This window comes from Tursiops truncatus, chromosome 3, assembly GCF_011762595.2.
Source record: "Tursiops truncatus isolate mTurTru1 chromosome 3, mTurTru1.mat.Y, whole genome shotgun sequence".
In the NCBI taxonomy this organism is placed as follows: domain Eukaryota; kingdom Metazoa; phylum Chordata; class Mammalia; order Artiodactyla; family Delphinidae; genus Tursiops; species Tursiops truncatus.
Window position 1 is genome coordinate 137,991,103 of NC_047036.1, and position 18,088 is coordinate 138,009,190.

At 35.4% G+C, this 18,088-nt stretch overlaps 1 long non-coding RNA gene across 1 annotated transcript in view; it reads right to left on the reverse strand.

The window, feature by feature from the left end:
- The window catches only part of LOC141278354 (uncharacterized), a 411,822-nt gene that overhangs the window by 124,138 nt on the left and 269,596 nt on the right, over positions 1 to 18,088 (reverse strand). The gene's annotated exons all lie outside the window — the stretch shown is intronic.

The window sequence follows — 18,088 nt, forward strand, 5'->3', positions numbered from 1 at the left end:
TGATGAAGGAGAAAAACCTGAAACCAAGATTACTCTACCCAGCAAGGATCTCATTCAGATTTGATGGAGAAATTAAAACCTTTACAGACAAGCAAAAGCTGAGAGAGTTCAGCACCACCAAACCAGCTTTACAACAAATGCTAAAGGAACTTCTCTAGGCAAGAAACACAAGAGAAGGAAAACACCTACAATAACGAACCCAAAACAATTAAGAAAATGGGAATAGGAACATACATATCGATAATTACCTTAAATGTAAATGGACTAAATGCTCCCACCAAAAGACACAGATTGGCTGAATGGATATAAAAACAAGACCCATATATTTGCTGTCTACAAGAGACCCACTTCAGACCTAGAGACACATACAGATTGAAAGTGAGGGGATGGAAAAAGATATTTCATGCAAATGGAAACCAAAAGAAAGCTGGAGTAGCAATTCTCATATCAGATAAAATAGACTTTAAAATAAAGACTATTACAAGAGACAAAGAAGGACACTACATAATGATCAAGGGATCGATCCAAGAAGAAGATATAACAATTGTAAATATTTATGCACCCAACACAGGAGCACCTCAATACATAAGGCAAATACTAACAGCCAGAAAAGGGGAAATCAACAGTAACACATTCATAGTAGGGGACTTTGTAACACCCCACTTTCACCAATGGACAGATCATCCAAAATGAAAATAAATAAGGAGACACAAGCTTTAAATGATACATTAAACAAGATGGACTTAATTGATATTTATAGGACATTCCATCCAAAAACAACAGAATACACATTTTTCTCAAGTGTTCATGGAACATTCTCCAGGATAGATCGTATCTTAGGTCACAAATCAAGCCTTGGTAAATTTAAGAAAATTGAAATCGTATCAAGTATCTTTTCCGACCACAACGCTATGAGGCTAGATATCAATTACAGGAAAAAATCTGTAAAAAATACAAACACATGGAGGCTAAACAATACACTACTTAATAACGAAGTGATCACTGAAGAAATCAAAGAGTAAATAAAAAAATATCTAGAAACAAATGACAATGGAGGCACGACGACCCAAAATCTATGGGATGCAGCAAAAGCAGTTCTAAGAGGGAAGTTTATAGCAATACAATCCTACCTTACAAAACAGAAAACATCTTGAATAAAAATTATAGGAGAAAACTTCAACACTTTCCTCTCAGTATTATAGGGAACTGGTAGACATAAGATCAGCAAGGATATAGAAGAGTGTAACAACACTATGGATTAATTAGACTTAATTGACATTTATAGGACACTCCAGCAAAAGCAGAATAAACTTCTGTTCAAGTGCAGATGGAAACAATCAAAAAGATGAGGGGTCAGCAAACTATAGCTATTGGTCATACAAACCACTATGAGGTAACCACCCAAAAGTGTGACTAGCAGATGGTGGGGGGCTTTGGAGAAATCTTTTAAGCTGGTTATCACGCTCTTCTAACAGTGTTCTCCATTGCAACTTTACTATAGTACTAATGAAAGGAAGAAAAAAAACCCCCCAAAACCCAAGAAGAAATTCCTCAAAGTTTTTGAATCACCGAAGAAAGTATACCTAGGCAAATGAACACATGAATGATGTTAAACATCACTGGCCATAGGGTAATACAAATTAAAACCATGATTAGATTCCACTATATACTGACTATAATAGCTAAAATGAAATAATATTGACTATAGCAAATCCTGGCAAGGATGCAAAGCTCTGAGAATTCTCTCACATTGCTGGTGGGGATGGATAATGGCGCAAATAATTTGGAAAATGGTTTGGAAGTTTCTTATTAAGTTAAAAATACACTTACTGTATGACCTAGCAATTCATTCCTGGGTATGTATCATAGAGAAATAAAAACTAATGTTAACTGAACATCCTGTACACAAAGGCTTATAGCTACTCTTTCATAAGCATCAAAAACTGGAATAACACAAATGTTATTAATCAAGTACAAGGATAAAGAAATTGTGGTACATGCATACAATGGAATAAAAAGGAATGACTGTTACACACAGAAACTCGGATGGAGCTTAAAGATGAATATCATGCAGAATATGGAAGAAATCTGCCTCAAAAGCTTATACAGAGTATGAGTCCATTTAAATGACATTCCTGAAAACACAAAATTATAGTAACTGAAAATAAATCAGTGATTTCCAGGGGGAAAGAATGGGGTTTTAAGTATAAAAGGATAGCAGAAAGGACATTTGGGGGGTAATGGAACTGTTCTGTATCCTGATTTTAAAATGTATAGAACTGCTCACCAAAATAAAGGTCAATTTTACTGTGTTAATCTATACAATAAAAGCAAATAAATGAAAAATGCAGTTGCTATTATTATCAGTTTTCTGGCATCAACAAACTAGTACATATTGGGTGTGCTCAGAAAACAACACATCTAACTTTGTTCATCAAATGTATATCTATGAAAAAAGAGAAATTGTTATTACTGATATTGTTATAATTATCTGATAAGCCACTTTCAAAGAATTCTGAAATGACCTCTAACTTAATCTTATAAACCATTTATATTTCAATTATCTATTGCTGTGTAATAAACTTGTGGCTTAAAACAACATTTTATTATTTTGTATTTCGTTCCTTAGCGTGATGGCTTCTCTGCTGATTTTGTCTGTGCTCACACACGTGACTACATACTGCTCAAGAGCTGGCTGGACTAGAAGACCCAAGATGGCATCAATGACTTGTCTGGCATTGATCTGGCTGATGACCAAGGAAACCCAAGTCCCTTCCTCATGCCTTTCACCCTCCAGTATTCTAGACCAACTTCTTTATATGGTGCCTCACGGCAACATCCAAAAAGGATGAAACTGAATGCTAGACCAACTGAGGTCTAGACTATTGGGTCCATAATACCACTTTGCCATAGTCTGTTGGTTAAAGCAAATCACAAGACCAGTCCCAACTCGACATGGGGAAATTGAATCCACCTCTGCATTGCAGAAGGCACAAAATATTTGGGCTGTATTTTTCTGTCTACCAAATTATGTCATTCTTTTTTTTTTTTTTTTTTTGCGGTACGCGGGCCTGTCACTGTTGTGGCCTCTCCTGTCGCAAAGCACAGGCTCCGGACGCGCAGGCTCAGCGGCCATGGCTCACGGGCCCAGCCGCTCCGCGGCATGTGGGATCTTCCTGGACCGGGGCACGAACCCATGTCCCCTGCATCGGCAGGCAGGCTCTCAACCACTGTGCCACCAGGGAAGCCCTTATTTCATTCTTATATTATTACAGAAGCTAATGACCCACTGAGGATAAATTTCTGGGTATCATGCAAAGATAGAAATTTCAGTCCTTTTTCTAAACCAGTAAGAGGAAAAGTTCTTTCCTTTATGCTTTTGGTCCCATTTTTCATGTGAATAGCCCTATGTTCATGATGTCGCTTACATGCATGGCCATCTTTATTTGTAAAGTCTTCTTTTGGTTCTCTTAAGAATCAATTGAATATGGCAGCTGTTTATTTATTGCATAGCTCAGGCCAGCACCTAGTTTCCTGCAAGGCAGACTTGATGATGTGTTGACACCTAGAATTTCAGTTTTTCTCAGAGGAGAAAAAAAATCACACTACATTGGAATGACAATCATTAAATTCACTGTGCCTTGGTTAGGAACTGGAAGTAGTAGTCCTCACAATTCTTTGTCAGCTAGAAGAGAAAATTCTTTTGATTAAAAAGTTAGAGAATTATTATATTTTGCAAAAGGTGCTAAGTACTTTTCCCAAAGGAAGTAATTTCCAGATTTCTATCTTTAGAACTGCTTTTCCCAACATAATCTCTGCAAATATGTTTTTAAGCCTCACTTCCACGTCTCTCTATTGCCTTGGTTTTAACTTATATTATTATTATTATTTCTTGTGGTCTGCTTATTCAATATACGAAAGGTTTGTGACTCTTTATCTATCTATCTACCTATCTATCTCTTTATACATATACATACATATTGATGCTGCAGTTGTTTTGTTATGTAAAACATGTAGATGAGTCTTCTATATTTCCATAGCTGAATTTAGGTTTACTGAATAACACAGAGATTTATTTTAAGGCCTCTTTTCTTTTCCAACCTAGCAACAACTTTCAAAGGACTGTTCACTTGCATTAAGAAATTCAGAAAAAAACAGCATCTGTTAGGAATGTGAAATGACCCTCTGCTACCAAATGTGTGTTGTGCCTTACATTACAATGATTTCTTTCCTTGTTTCTACCCTAAAAGTAATGCTCTAATTAGTGTCATCCTTGCACTCTGCTGTTAGGCACAACAAGCAGTTTATAATCAGCCGTGATGAAATGGTGACAATTATAAACTTTGGGACAAACTGCATGTACAACAACATTCAATTTTCATAACAGCGGGATACAGCAATTGGAGGTAGTGTTGACCAGCAAACATTTTTATTAAGAGGCGTGTGTAAAATGACTTTTTATTTTAATTGTAGCTTAGACAATTGTCAGAAAACAGAGGTACCATAGCCTCTGCTTCTAATTAAAATTTAAAATCTACCTTCCATACTAAGCATATTTAATGCTACCATTGGTTTGATAATCTAGTCCTGGGGTCCATACATTGTGCTTTTTTAATTAGCCCCATATTCAGTTGGTCACTTGATCCACCAAAACAAGAGAAAACATTAGGAATGAATAGACTGCATGTATTGCTCTTGAAAATAAATGAGAACACTCAGGAATATATTCCTCAGAGCATGGGGATAAAGGCAATTGTTGCGAGGAGTCGTATAAAAAGCCATGAAGGCTCGAGTTGATATAGGGTTGTTCAGAGTAAGATACTCTTGAAAATATTTTTAACAGTGAGTCTTCTTTAAGTGATGGATCTCATTAATTTATATTGCAAACTATACCATCCGAAGACTAACAAAATGACATAAAGTTCTTAGGTTGAAGCCAAATTTCTTGTTGTATCCCATCACATTTGCTTTAGTAGTTAATAAAATTTAATTTCTCTTAACACACAGCCATGATTTGAAGAACGGTTTTAGCCTCTAAATATCCTCTAAATAAAAGACATTCTTTACTAGAACGTCTCCAGTTTTCTTAGCAGTTTGGTTGATCAACATCCTTTTTAAAGAGCTCTTATAAAAAATTAGACACTGTGTCCATTAGCATGAAGCACAATGGGATAGTCCTCTTTTTTGCTCTGTTTATTCTATTCATCCCAAGGTTGTATTAGGAGTTTTCAGAATCATTTCACACTGTCAATATTTACTGAGGTTATCATCATCTAAAAGCCTGTGCTTTATTACTATGGATTTCTGTCAAGCCAAATTTCCCCCATCTAATATTATATGTGTGTTTTTGTTTAACATTTGTTTGTGGGTAGGGGGGTTGGGGGAAGAGATGGTCAATATTTTTCTTCAAGATATTTGAAACCTTCTGAATGCTGATATTGTCAACTATGTTATTAATCATGCCTCATGACTTTGTGTAATAAAAACTTAGTTTTCTTCTTCATGGATTATAGGAATAAGTGTGTAAGGAGTATCTAAATAAAAGGAAAACAGATTTCTAAATATATCTTGTTAATTATTAAGTTGTCATGAATATTCAATAAAACTTGAGTCACATAAAACTAGACTGCAAATCTGACAGAAAGTTGATTTTTGGCAGTCTATTTTTAGAGGAAATTCAGACACAAGGTAAGTAGTGAATACAGCATGAATAAGAAAGCACACATACACACAACTCACAAAGCATAACTTTCCTGGCATCTTCACTTGCATTTTAAACTATTCTATAATTTTTTCTTTATACCTATTACACCTTATATACTCCATTCAATTGAAAATGATGTTCAGAATAATAAATCTAAGATTGTAGATTTAGCCCATGATAAAATATTAAGTAAATTTCACTACATGGCATTTTCAAAACCAGGAAAGCTGGTGCAGATATTTTTCTTCTGCTTTATTCTTATCTAAACAAATAATTCTATTCTTCAAGCTTCCTCATTCAGTTTCCTTCTATTCATTTTGACTTCTTTCATACCAAAGTTTTTTTATTTCCTTCTCTTTTTCTAATTTAAAATAAAACATACTTACAGAAATGTTATATATACACACTCATCTCTACTTTTCCCTTGGGAACTCATCTTGCTAAAAGAACTCTAGAACTGACAAAATGGATTGGTTTATTTATCACATAATAGGCTTCAGAACAAGGACATGTCATAGAAAATCAATTCATTCCTACAACAGATACTAATTCAATGTTTACTATGGGTAAAGTATTTGTGCTAAGGATCAAAGTGGTGCCATGTGTGAATGCAACTCAATCTCAACCATAAAATAGGTTCTCAATATGTTTTTTAAATCTTGACTATATCCCAATTAAATGATTTTCATTTGAATCAGCTAACTTCTATTTACTTTTGAGTTTATTTATATTCAAGTGGCTATTACATAAGGATGGCAGAACCTAACATATATGGAGAAGCTAATTTTAAATACCAATAAGCCAATCTAAATGGAATCTGAGCGGTCTAGGAAGCAAAAGTTAAATTCTAGGAAGCAAAAATTAAATTGGCTAACTCCACAAGTTGAGACTCATAAGTTGAAGTCAGGGCTGTATTTACCACTTCAGACCAAAAATTTTCTCAATAATTAATATTCAAAACAGAAACCCAAGTAAAATACATAAATCAAAGTATGATCTTATTGATCATTTATGCCATAACAAATGTATTTATTTTATATTTATTTATTATAAGTATTTATATTTATTTCCTTTATTTGAATATTCTCAAAGGGCAAATGCCTCTGGTGTATTTCACCATCATCAACAAGGGGAAGCATCTGGGGTACAAGAAAGTGTTTTGGTTTAGAAATCTAGAAACTTGGGTGCTGGTCCAAAATTTGTTACTATCGTGGTACGGGAGCAAGAGATGATTATTTTGAGTTCTTCAGTCTCAGATTTCTCATCTATAAAAGGAGCAAATTGCACTGATCTTCTCCATTTAAAATAAGAGTCTCAACACTCTACACGCTCCAAATCACCTCTTCCCTTGGTTCCACATTGTCGACTGGAATGAAGGAGTCCCCAGACGATTCTGTATTTTCCTGGTAAAGACTTTTACTTCTCCTTCCCCTTCTAGAGTGTCACTAATAATATTTGCCTTGAGATTTCCCAGGACTTATCATTCCTCTTATCTTATTTACATCATTCACTACTAGAAGCCTGTTATATCCAGGTCATCGCTCAACCCCTGGCTCTATCCCCACAGAGATCTGTGGATAAGCAATGAGGCAAATCCTTCACTGCCACTCTGGCCAATATTTTCCGTTCCTTGTCACACTATTTTTCTTTACAGGATTTATCACCAACTCTCATATCATATATTTTATTTTTATTTATGTTTCCATCTCTTTCCACAAACATATAACCTTCACAAGCGCGGAAATTAAAAAAAAATAAATTCTGTTTTTTAGAACAGTTAAGGTTTACAGAAAAATTTTAAAGGTAGTAAGTACAGAAGACATCCATATACCCCTCACCCAATTTTCCTACTATTAACATTAAACATTAATATGGCACATCTGTTACAATTAATGAATCAATATTAATACATATTATTAACTAAAATCCACACTTTATTCTAATTGTCTTAGTTTTTACCTAATGATCTTTTTCTGTTCCAGATCTCACCCAGAATATCACATTACATTTAGCCCTCATGTCTCCTTCGGCTCCTCTTGGCTATGACAGTTTCTCAAACTTTCCTTGTCTCTGATAATCTTAACATTTTTGAGGAATACTGGTAAAGTATTTGGTTGCATAGCCCTCAGTTGAGATTTCTGATATTTTTCTCTTGATTGGACTAGGGTTATGGATTTGGAAAGGAGGATCACAGGTAAAAGCTATTCTCATCATATCATATGATGGGTAGATACTACTAATATGACGTATCACTGTTGATGTTGACCTTGATCAGCTGGCCCAAGTAGCATTTGTTAGGTTTCTCCATTGCAAAGTTACTTTTTTTCTTCCTTTCCATACTGTACACTTGGGAAAGAAGTCATTATGCAGGGCCCACATTTACGGAGAAAGGAGTTATGTTCCACCTCCTTCAGTGGAGTATCTACAAAAATTATTTGGGATTCTTCTACTCAGGAGATTTATCTACACCTATCCCCTCCATTTATTTATTTACTCAATTACTTATTTATACCTACATAGATCCATTGATATTTATTTTATGCTTTGGGTTATAATCCAATACTTTATTTATTTATTTAGCTCAGCTTCTGTCATTGGTAGCTCTTTTAGTTGGCTTCTGCTTCCCTTGAACATACTACCAATTTTTTAGAAAAAGCATTTCTTTGCTTTCTGGCAATACAAGATGTTTCAGGCTCATTCTGTATTTCTTCCATCTCAGTCTTAGAATCAACAACTTCTTTAAGAAACAGTGGTTCCTTTTATTGCATAGTGGTATTAGAAACACAATCTGGGTGTAAAGCTTGCTGCTTCTTACTGGAGCATTCTCTAATATGTTACCACATAGATTATTCTAGCCTCTTCCCAATGCTGATCTGTAAACTTCCATTACAACAGTGAGAAACCTGCCCCTCAATCTCTGGCATCCATTTATTTAATTGTTCAGTTCTGGTATACAGGTATACCATATCACAATTGTTAACTCATACTCCCATGGGAAACTATTTCATCAACTAGAGAACAGTACTTATGTAAAGTTTCTTTTGCCTTTATTCTTACAGACTTCAGTCATTTCTAAATTTACTTGGGTCGGTAGTTGTTCTCCCCTCCAATTTCTACAGTGAGATTGTTTCATAAAATACGTAACACAGTTGGATTATTTGGTCACATTCCACATTCTATTCGAGAAATCTCAATGTCTTAAATGATTTTGTTTTAACTTATATGCATTAAGATTTACTCCTTGTACTGCAAATTTCTATGGGTTTTGGCAAATGCATAATGTCATGTTTCCACTATCACGGTATCATATGGAACAGTCTCAACACTCTAAAAAATTCCCTGTGCTTCATCAATTCAATCCTCTGTCTCCAAAGCCCTGGCAACCACTGGGATTGTTTTATCACTGTTACAATTTTGTCTTTCCCCAAATGTCATGTAATTGAAATCATACAGTATGTAGAGGACTGAATTTTTTATCTGATTTGTTTAGTACTGTATATCTAGTATACAGAATAATTCCTTGCTTATGTGGGCACCTATTATGGGCTGAATGTCTAAGTCCCCCCCAAATTTATATATTGAAGCCCTATCCCACAATGTGATAGTATGTGGAGGTAGGTCCTTTGGGTGATAATTAGTTTTAGATGAGGTAATAAGGAGAGATCCTCATAATAGGACTAGCGCTCTCGTAGGAAGAGACCAGACATCTTGTTGTCTCTCTCTACATGCTCACTGAGAAGTCATGTGAGCACAGAGCAAGATGGCAGCCATTTGTAAGACAGGAAGAGAGCCCTCACCAAGAATCAAATCTGCCAGCACCTTGATCTTGGATTCCCCAGCCTCCAGAACTGTGAGCAATAAATGCCTGCTGTTAAAGTTACTCAGTCTATGGTATTTTTCTGTAGCAGCTCAAGCTATGACAGGACTCAATATATGTTTTTGAATGAAGAACTGGAAGGATTATTCATGAGTTTCTTTTTAGTTCAAAAATGCCATGGCTCTACAATAAGTTGTTTTATGATTTTATTTCCTTTGGCTTTCTCTCATACTCTCTTTAAAAGAATTATGGAAGAAAAAGAAAATAATTACTGCTTTCAATGGTGACTGTAATATAATTGTTTTGCTAAAGGTTTTCTGATGTGAATTTGGAGGTATGTCATTTATAGTGATTATTGTATTGATTTAAAATAGTATATAAGGAACTATTTAAATATTTAGAAATACATAAAAATGATAGCAAGGAGATCTTATTCTACATACTCATATTTTTCTAGGAAAGTTTTTTTTTCATATTTTCTATGAAAATATGTTTCATATGCTCTATGGTTTCATATTTTCATCTTATGCAGCAGTTTTCAAGGCATGAAAAATGACCTTTACATTCTTCCATAGTATTGTTAAGGGCTAAACATAAGCGAGTAGAAGTGAACTGCTTTACCCAAACAGAATGTATAAATGGAGGCTCCCGCCCCTTAAGAAGAAATCTTATACAAAAACAATGTTTTCAGTCTTTCCTGATTTTTAAGAGCTTCTCAGTTAAGAATTGGGTGAAACAAATGTAATGGTTATTTTTCTGCAGTCCTCTTTGCTCATATAGTCCATGCACAGATTAATTTTCAGGATATCAGAGGGAGTTTCTTAGGTTATGATTTCTATCTAAAGGAATGATACTATATAGATTAAAGTGCCACAGAAGAGTTTCTGTTAGTTCCTTGCATTCATTTCATTACTGAAGACATCAGTATAAAGCTTGTTTAAATTAAGGAATCATGTACAAGAGTAAATCTGTTCTGACCAGGATGACAAGTCTATGAACTTTCCAAAATATATCAAAAAAAAAACTTTTAGGATTTTGATTACCAATTTCAAGCTCTATGAGAATTATAATATGATTCCTAAGGTCATAACTGTTTTACAATTAATGCAACCAGAATTTTAGTCCACATAAAACAATGCAATCTTTCCAAGACTAAACAATCAATAGAGTCATAGAAGAATTTGGTATTTATGTTAGTTTGGATTTTGATTAATGCCAAGCCGTAGTTGGGATGTTTTTTCAAACCTATAGACAGAAAGTTACTTTTCCTGAAGTTTCTCAGAGACAGAGGGTATTTATATAAAGCGTGGCATAAAATATCCCATTGTACTTAAGTAACTAAAAAATCATAAAGTCTTCAGATAATAATACTGCTTTGATGAAAAACATCTCTTGGCTATGTAATACTTCCCCAACCCCCACCGAGATATACACATTGGTTACCATTTCCTCTCAGTCTTTGCTTCATTTTCACATCTCAAAGCTATTCTTTTTTTTTTTTTTTTCAGCCTGGCTACGATCGCTAGATATACTAGAAAATACCTACTTAAATTTGCATTTCAAATATAACTAGGAATATTTTTTAGTATAAATATGTCCCAAGTATTACATGGCACATGGTTATACTAAATCAATTATTCATCATATATCTGAAATTCAGATTTAACTGGATATCTTGTATTTTTATTTTCTAAAACGCTAAGCCTAAAATTAGACACATTACTTATCATTAGTCCTACTAAGCAGTTGTTTTAGTATTTGCTCCTTCAGAAACTCCTATATACAGTGAAGCTCTGATTAAATACTCAAAGATTTTGAGCAATGAGTTATCTTAATTATTTAGTGTAAATAATCACTTTGAGCTTAATTTTATAGGCAAAAATTTTATATTGATCTCATGCTAACCAATCCCCAGTCTAATCTCTTAAAAACTGTCCTCAGCTCTGCCTCATAGAACTTTGTTCTCTTCCCCCTAAGTACCCAATAAAAAAAAAAGTATAAACATTTTTTTCTTTTAACCTATACAACCCATTAGAATATTTCTTATGTTATATTGCCATTTTTGTTTACTGTATATTTTTGTTAAATTATAAACTCCTTGGGGAAAAATAGGTATTTTATCTTTGTATCTCTTAGATTAGCACATACCACTTTCTCATTAATTGAATTAGTGGAAACATTAAGCTACAATGAAATGGCAGCTAAGCATTGATACTGTAGTCATTTGGGAATGGTAGATGGTAACTATATACATTCCAAATCAGTTAACAATCTCATACCTACTTGTTAGGTCAAGGCAGAAAATAAACCAGACAGCAGATGTTTAGATGAAGCCTCCTCTAATTTATGCCTTTGGGAAAATATATATGCTACGTTGTATTTTTGGTTTTTTGTTTTTTCAGTCCATGGAAAGTAGTTGAAATCATTTAAAATGGATGATATTCTCATCATAACAATTCCACTAGAAAACTAGGGAAAAAAATTGGGATTGTTCTTTCCTTTTACAGATGATAATCCTCAAATATTTCGGTCTTTTATTATTTGAATCTCAGGAATAATGTGACATAATGAAAATTGCTGTTTTTAAAATTTCCTAATGCTTTTAAGTATCTAGAGTAAATCTGCTATATTGAATTTTTGTTTCCTTAGCAATCTTTGTTTTTTTCCTGTACTTATTCCAGAAATTTCAGTTTGGCTTATAGAAAACCTGAGCCATAAAAATCAAAAGTTATTTTGAATCTATTCAACCTATATACATTTTTTATTATAGTAAATGTCATATTTTAATATATCCAACATAATGTGACCTAAAACTGTTAATGGTTTATGTTAAGTAACTAAACTCAGAGTGTAGCACATATCAGCTTTTTTGCCCAGCTTCCATTTCTCCACCTTCTAATAAGAAAACTCTGATTTTATCTGGGGAACCACACTTTCCTCATTAGATACAATCTAGGTGGAACTGTCAAAGACTGTGTACTTCTCTCAGGAGAAAAATGAATACTTCTTGTAAACTAGGACAAATAATATCCTCTCCATGGAATGTGAGCCTGGAGGAGAGATAGAAAACAGAAGATAGCTGAGACTCTCCATTAGTCCCGACTTCCCAGATCCTGTCCTATTGGAGATTTCATTTTGTAATTTTTTTTTAAAATAGAACTAGTTCATATCCTTCCAGTAAATTCCATTCATTTAATTAAGCAGAACCAGCCTGGGTTGCTTGAAACTAAAGAAAGAATGAACTGTCAAACCCTCTGCAGATATAAAGTGTAGAATTCAAAGCACACTGCCCTTGTCTTATGTGAGTACATTAATCAATCTTCAAAAATGCAAAGAAAGGTCCAAAGTCAAGTAAGGGACAAAGATCTAAATTATTCGGCATAGAAACTATGGGAACAGGCAAGTGGCTAAAACAGAGAAGTTGGAAAATCTGAGTGGCATCTTGAGGATAAGAGGAGCCGAAGAAAGGCTGGAAGAAGCAGAGAAGAGTGACCAATGAGAAATTTCTGGTGATAACTGAACCCTATATATAGGAATACCTGGTTTCAATTTTAAAATGCTTTGCAAAACCAACAAATATTTGTGGAAATAATACGACTGCACTCAAATTTTGCTCTACTCAGGAAACCATCAATATCAAAGAAGTGTGGTAGAGATCTATATTGGAATTAAGAGTGTGCAAAGAAGGCAGAGAACCACCCCAGGGAACTCTATAAAGTAATTGAAATAAGCTATCATCAGAATGGATGGAATTCATGACCAGGTGTATCCATGTATACTAAAGCCCTCTGACATTTCCAGCATGTTTATAAATAAGGCTACAGGTATCATGAAGTCTTCTCTATATTCTTGGCTTTGACATTGATTTAGAGTATGATCTAATAAAATAAATATGGGGTAACTTCTGATAAAAATGACCTTTGTTTAAAACACTGGTTGCTTTTGTTGAATTTTTTTGTTTTGACTAAAAATTGCACTTGTTTCTGGAACTTATTTAACAAGAAAATGTGTAGACTTTTCTACGGTCAGGAACTCTTTTAATCACCTAAAAAATATGTTTTTAAGTTGTCACATAATAGTCCCAGTTTCCAGTTGCTGAAACTGAAACACAGAGAGATTAAGCAGCTCCTCCAAAAGTCACATGGTAGTGAGTGGTGGAATTCTGGAAATTAACCCAAGAGTTTATTCCTGGAGTCCATGCCCCTCAGGCATAAAATCTGCTGTGCTGACAAAGTGAATGAAAGACAAAAAAGAGTAGACTCTGGAATCAAAGGTACCTGGGTTCAACTTATTGATCTTCTAGCTATGTGACCTGTTTATTTTTCCCGTGTTGTACTGAATTTCAAAGAGGATTGAGTTTCAATTAATTTTTCACCAGATTAAATATGACTTAGAATTGGACTGCTTCAGAATTTTATTTTATCCTGTAATCTATTTGTTCACCAATATTTTTTCTGTTTGTTTGTTTGGTTTTTTTTTGCGATACGCGGGCCTCTCACTGCTGTGGCCTCTCCCGTTGCGGAGCACAGGCTCCGGACGCGCAGGTTCAGCGGCCATGGCTCACGGGCCCAGCCGCTCCGCGGCATGTGGGATCTTCCCGGACCGGGGCACGAACCCGTGTCCCCTGCATCGGCAGGCGGACTCTCAACCACTGTGCCACCAGGGAAGCCCCACCAATATTTTGTGAGTGCCTGTTATATGCCAGGCACTATTATCATAAGTACAATTATGGATAAGACACAGCTTGCTCATCTTATGAAACTCATATATTATGTACCTACTAGTTCCCTTAACATCCTGTAATAGAAGTCCAAGCCATAATTTGTGTCCCCAGTTCATTCCATTAGAAGCCAACAAGTGCTCTAAATATATGCCTGAAATTTATCAAATTGTCTTCTGAGGAAAAAAGAAAGATCACTTCATATCAATATCTGTCTCTTGAAGGCAGGTAACACATTTTCAAATAATGTGACCCTCGTAACCAGTCTGTATTTACCCAGGACAAAGACAAGCTTCATTACAGATGGAAATGAATGGCTTTTTGACACAAGTAGATCATCTCACTGTCAAGGAGCATCTGAGGCACATCAAAGAATGGTAATTAATGTTTGTGAGAAACCGAACAAAAGCAATTCCTTTTCTGCATTTAGTCTCCCAGGAGGAGTTTGGCTTCAGTTCACTGCTGAGGGATAGGCTCCTTGAATTTGGGGAAATGGCACTGTGATTATTTGGGCTGTTTAAACTAGACATGCTTCTCTTGGGATTGACTATACAATCACCGTAACTCCTTTAGAGATACATTTGGACGTGGATTAATCATCACAGGTCCATAGAGACTGCAGTAAGAAAAAGACTGAGCCCTACAAATCATTGCAATTTGTAATCTTTGCAATCACTGCAATTTCTAGTTGGGATCAAATATAGTAAGTACTAGAAAGAAATGACGCCTTGATCACAGGAGAAGCTAGGTGTGCCTTATATTATGGCAGTGGGTCTATAAAGGACATTTGTTTTGATCTGTTTGCCTGATCAACATCTACCCTTCCTTCCTTTGATAATAGCACACTGACCTTAATTTTTGGATTCACCCATTTCTTATTATCAGTCTTTGGGCTCCAATTATGAGTATATTATCCAGCCTTGGCCAATCAGCATGTTCTCTCTTCTGGCCACAGCAGAATGGAAACATGACCAAAGTCAGCCAGGAATCCTTGGATTTTCTGGAACTTAGGAAAGTGAAACTTTCTCTTATGCTGGGACTAACTACTCAGAGGACCACATGTAAGTCTGATAGTGTTGGTGTTTTCCACATGGGAAGAGACTGACTGAATGGGTCCGAAATGAAGGAAAATCACAACACGGAGAGAAAATGAGTTCTGGTGACATCACTTGAGATCCTGATTCTGGACCTTCCTGGAAAAAATCACTCTACTTTGCCCTTGTATTCTTAAGTTATGCAAGTCACCTATTTTTTTCACCTAGGTCAGTTTTGGTTTGTTTTCTGTCTCTAGGAGTAATCTAGAATTGTTCAAGCTTTCCTCTTTGAAAAATATGGGCCCAAGTTAGGGTTCTATGAGACAAGAATGGGGAAGGGTATCCAGTGTGGACTAAGATATATAAAAAAGCCTACAACATGAGGGTGTCTTGACTTAGAAAAGTTTATTCTACAGATAAAGTCCGAGAAGACAGGCAAAAAAAAAAATCTAGATCTGAGGCCAAAGTTTGGGAATAAGTCCAGAAAAGAGTTGTTGGCAAGGCTGAAATGTGGAGGTGAGGCAGATTCCCTAAAGATAAAGCCTTTTATAGTGTGTTTTTCATCCTATGGCTGCTGAGGTAGTTCCAGTGAAATTCACCAACGGGGCTAAATTTTCTGAGTAGAGCAGCCTATAATCTCTTGTAGTAATACCTTTGATACACAATATATCTAATTTCTGAATGAGTGATTTTGATGGGAATTATATCCCAAAGAGATTTAGCGTAAAGTGTACTGAAAACTCTGAAAGTCAGTACTTCACAGGCAATAGGAAAAGGAGCCTCATTTAGCCAGGAAAACTTGTTCCCCTGTTACTGTGATTATACTATGAAAAATGCTTGGCATCACCCACATTTGAGGTATTAGTGTTTCAATTTTGCATTCTTATGTTTGAATTTGTGTGAAATGTTATTCACTATGATTCTTTCTTTGAGCAAAATGTGGCTTTTCCTGTAGGAACCTATTATGGTATGGCCTAAGGCTCCATACATTAGACTTCAACCTTTCAGGACCGCTCCTTGAGTCGTAATTAAAAGTTAGCTGTAAAATGCCACATAAATTGGTCAAACTACTGTCCATTTGACTTAGGTTCCAGGAGGAATATATTTTTGGTTTACAGTATGTAGGTCATTAAAAAAAGTGGGAAAGAATGAAAGCTTTTGACTGTAATTCATTTATATTTTATGGAACAAATGCCTCAGCTCTTATATTTTACTGAGTTTTTAATTGAAAGATACATACAGTTTTAGGTAACTATTAATAAGTCAAAGCTTTTCTTTGATGCATTGCTATGCTTCAGCAACTTTTATAAAGTATGTCATATTAATCCTAAAACTTTTTCTGGGATACAGTCACTAAAATGACTTCATATATGAGGAACATCCCCTTGAATGGCATGATTTTATACTTAAATTTGACTTTAGGTGGCAACTAACTTTACTTTCTATGCCTAATTGCAACTACTAAGCTCCTTCTTCTGATTTATAGGTCTCTGTGGAACCTGGCATTATTTTTCTGGGTATGCTTTCAGTTGACACACTCAAACCCAATTAAAGAAGAAAAGGTATAAATAAAGTTCACCCGAAAAAAAAATCAAAAGAAGAAGAGGATGAAGAAAAGGAAGAGGAACATGGATAAGGAGGAGAAGGAAGGAGAGAATTAAGGATGAGATCGCATTAGGTACAGCTGGATCCAGGCGTTGACGCAGGACCCTCATCTTGCCTACACTCCTGATCCCCCAACTCTCCGCTCTGCTTCTCTCTGCGTGGTGGCCTCTTTTACATGGTCATCAACCAATGGGTAATCAAAGGTCACAGCATTTCCGCTTAGTTACCCCAATGGAAGAAACTTAATGTTTTTTGTCCCAGATTCTGTACATAAATCCAGGAGAGTAGTCACCTTAGCTCTGTTTGTGTATGCTAGCAATAAACAGGAAATCTGATCTGATTATGTGATATCTGTGTTATTCTTTGTTATGTGAGTGTTCATACTGACTCCATGCCAGACTGTATCACTTTGAGTGTCAGGACCCTTCATTATAGATGTTTACCTCCCCTATTCTACCAAGGATTCGGCTGTGTCCATAACAACAGATTCATACATACTAGCTGCTTTCTGACTGAGTGCCAACATAATGCTTATGACAAGGGGATACCATACTACTTAAATACACAAAATATCTTGGCATGGCCACAAAATTCCAAAGCACCAAGCCTTTTCATGTTTCAAGGCCTTCTCACATTCTGTTCTCTCTTGTCTCCCTTCTCTATTACCCCTCTTTAACTGGCCCACTTCTAAACAGCTTAAATATCATCTTCTCAGAATCTTTACCTGATCACCCCTCCCATCCCGACTAGAGTAGGACATCGAGTTTACCTGTTTATAGCTCCTGTTTTTTGTTTCCCTTATAGCAATTACTGTAATTGTAAATAATTGGGCAATATTTGTTTTCCCTTGGAAACAGATGCACTGCCTAAATTATTTACTTCTGCACTGATAGCACTTTATCATCAAAAGCACTGAATATGTATTTTTTTACAGGAATAGACAGATGATTAAAAAGAATGTTAACTCTAGAATTGCATTTGTTAAGACTTCTTTGGAGTATGCAATCAAATTTGGCAGCAAAAAATCTAATCGTGAATAGCCAGGGCACCATCAAGATCTCAATGCTACTGTTAATGGTCACATGATAATTCTAGTTACTGTAACAAATACACTGCCACATTTTAGTAACTTACACATGTAAGTGTATCGTTTGCTCACATAACTCCTGTGCAGATACTCCTGGTCAGTGAGTAGCCTTTCTCAGTTG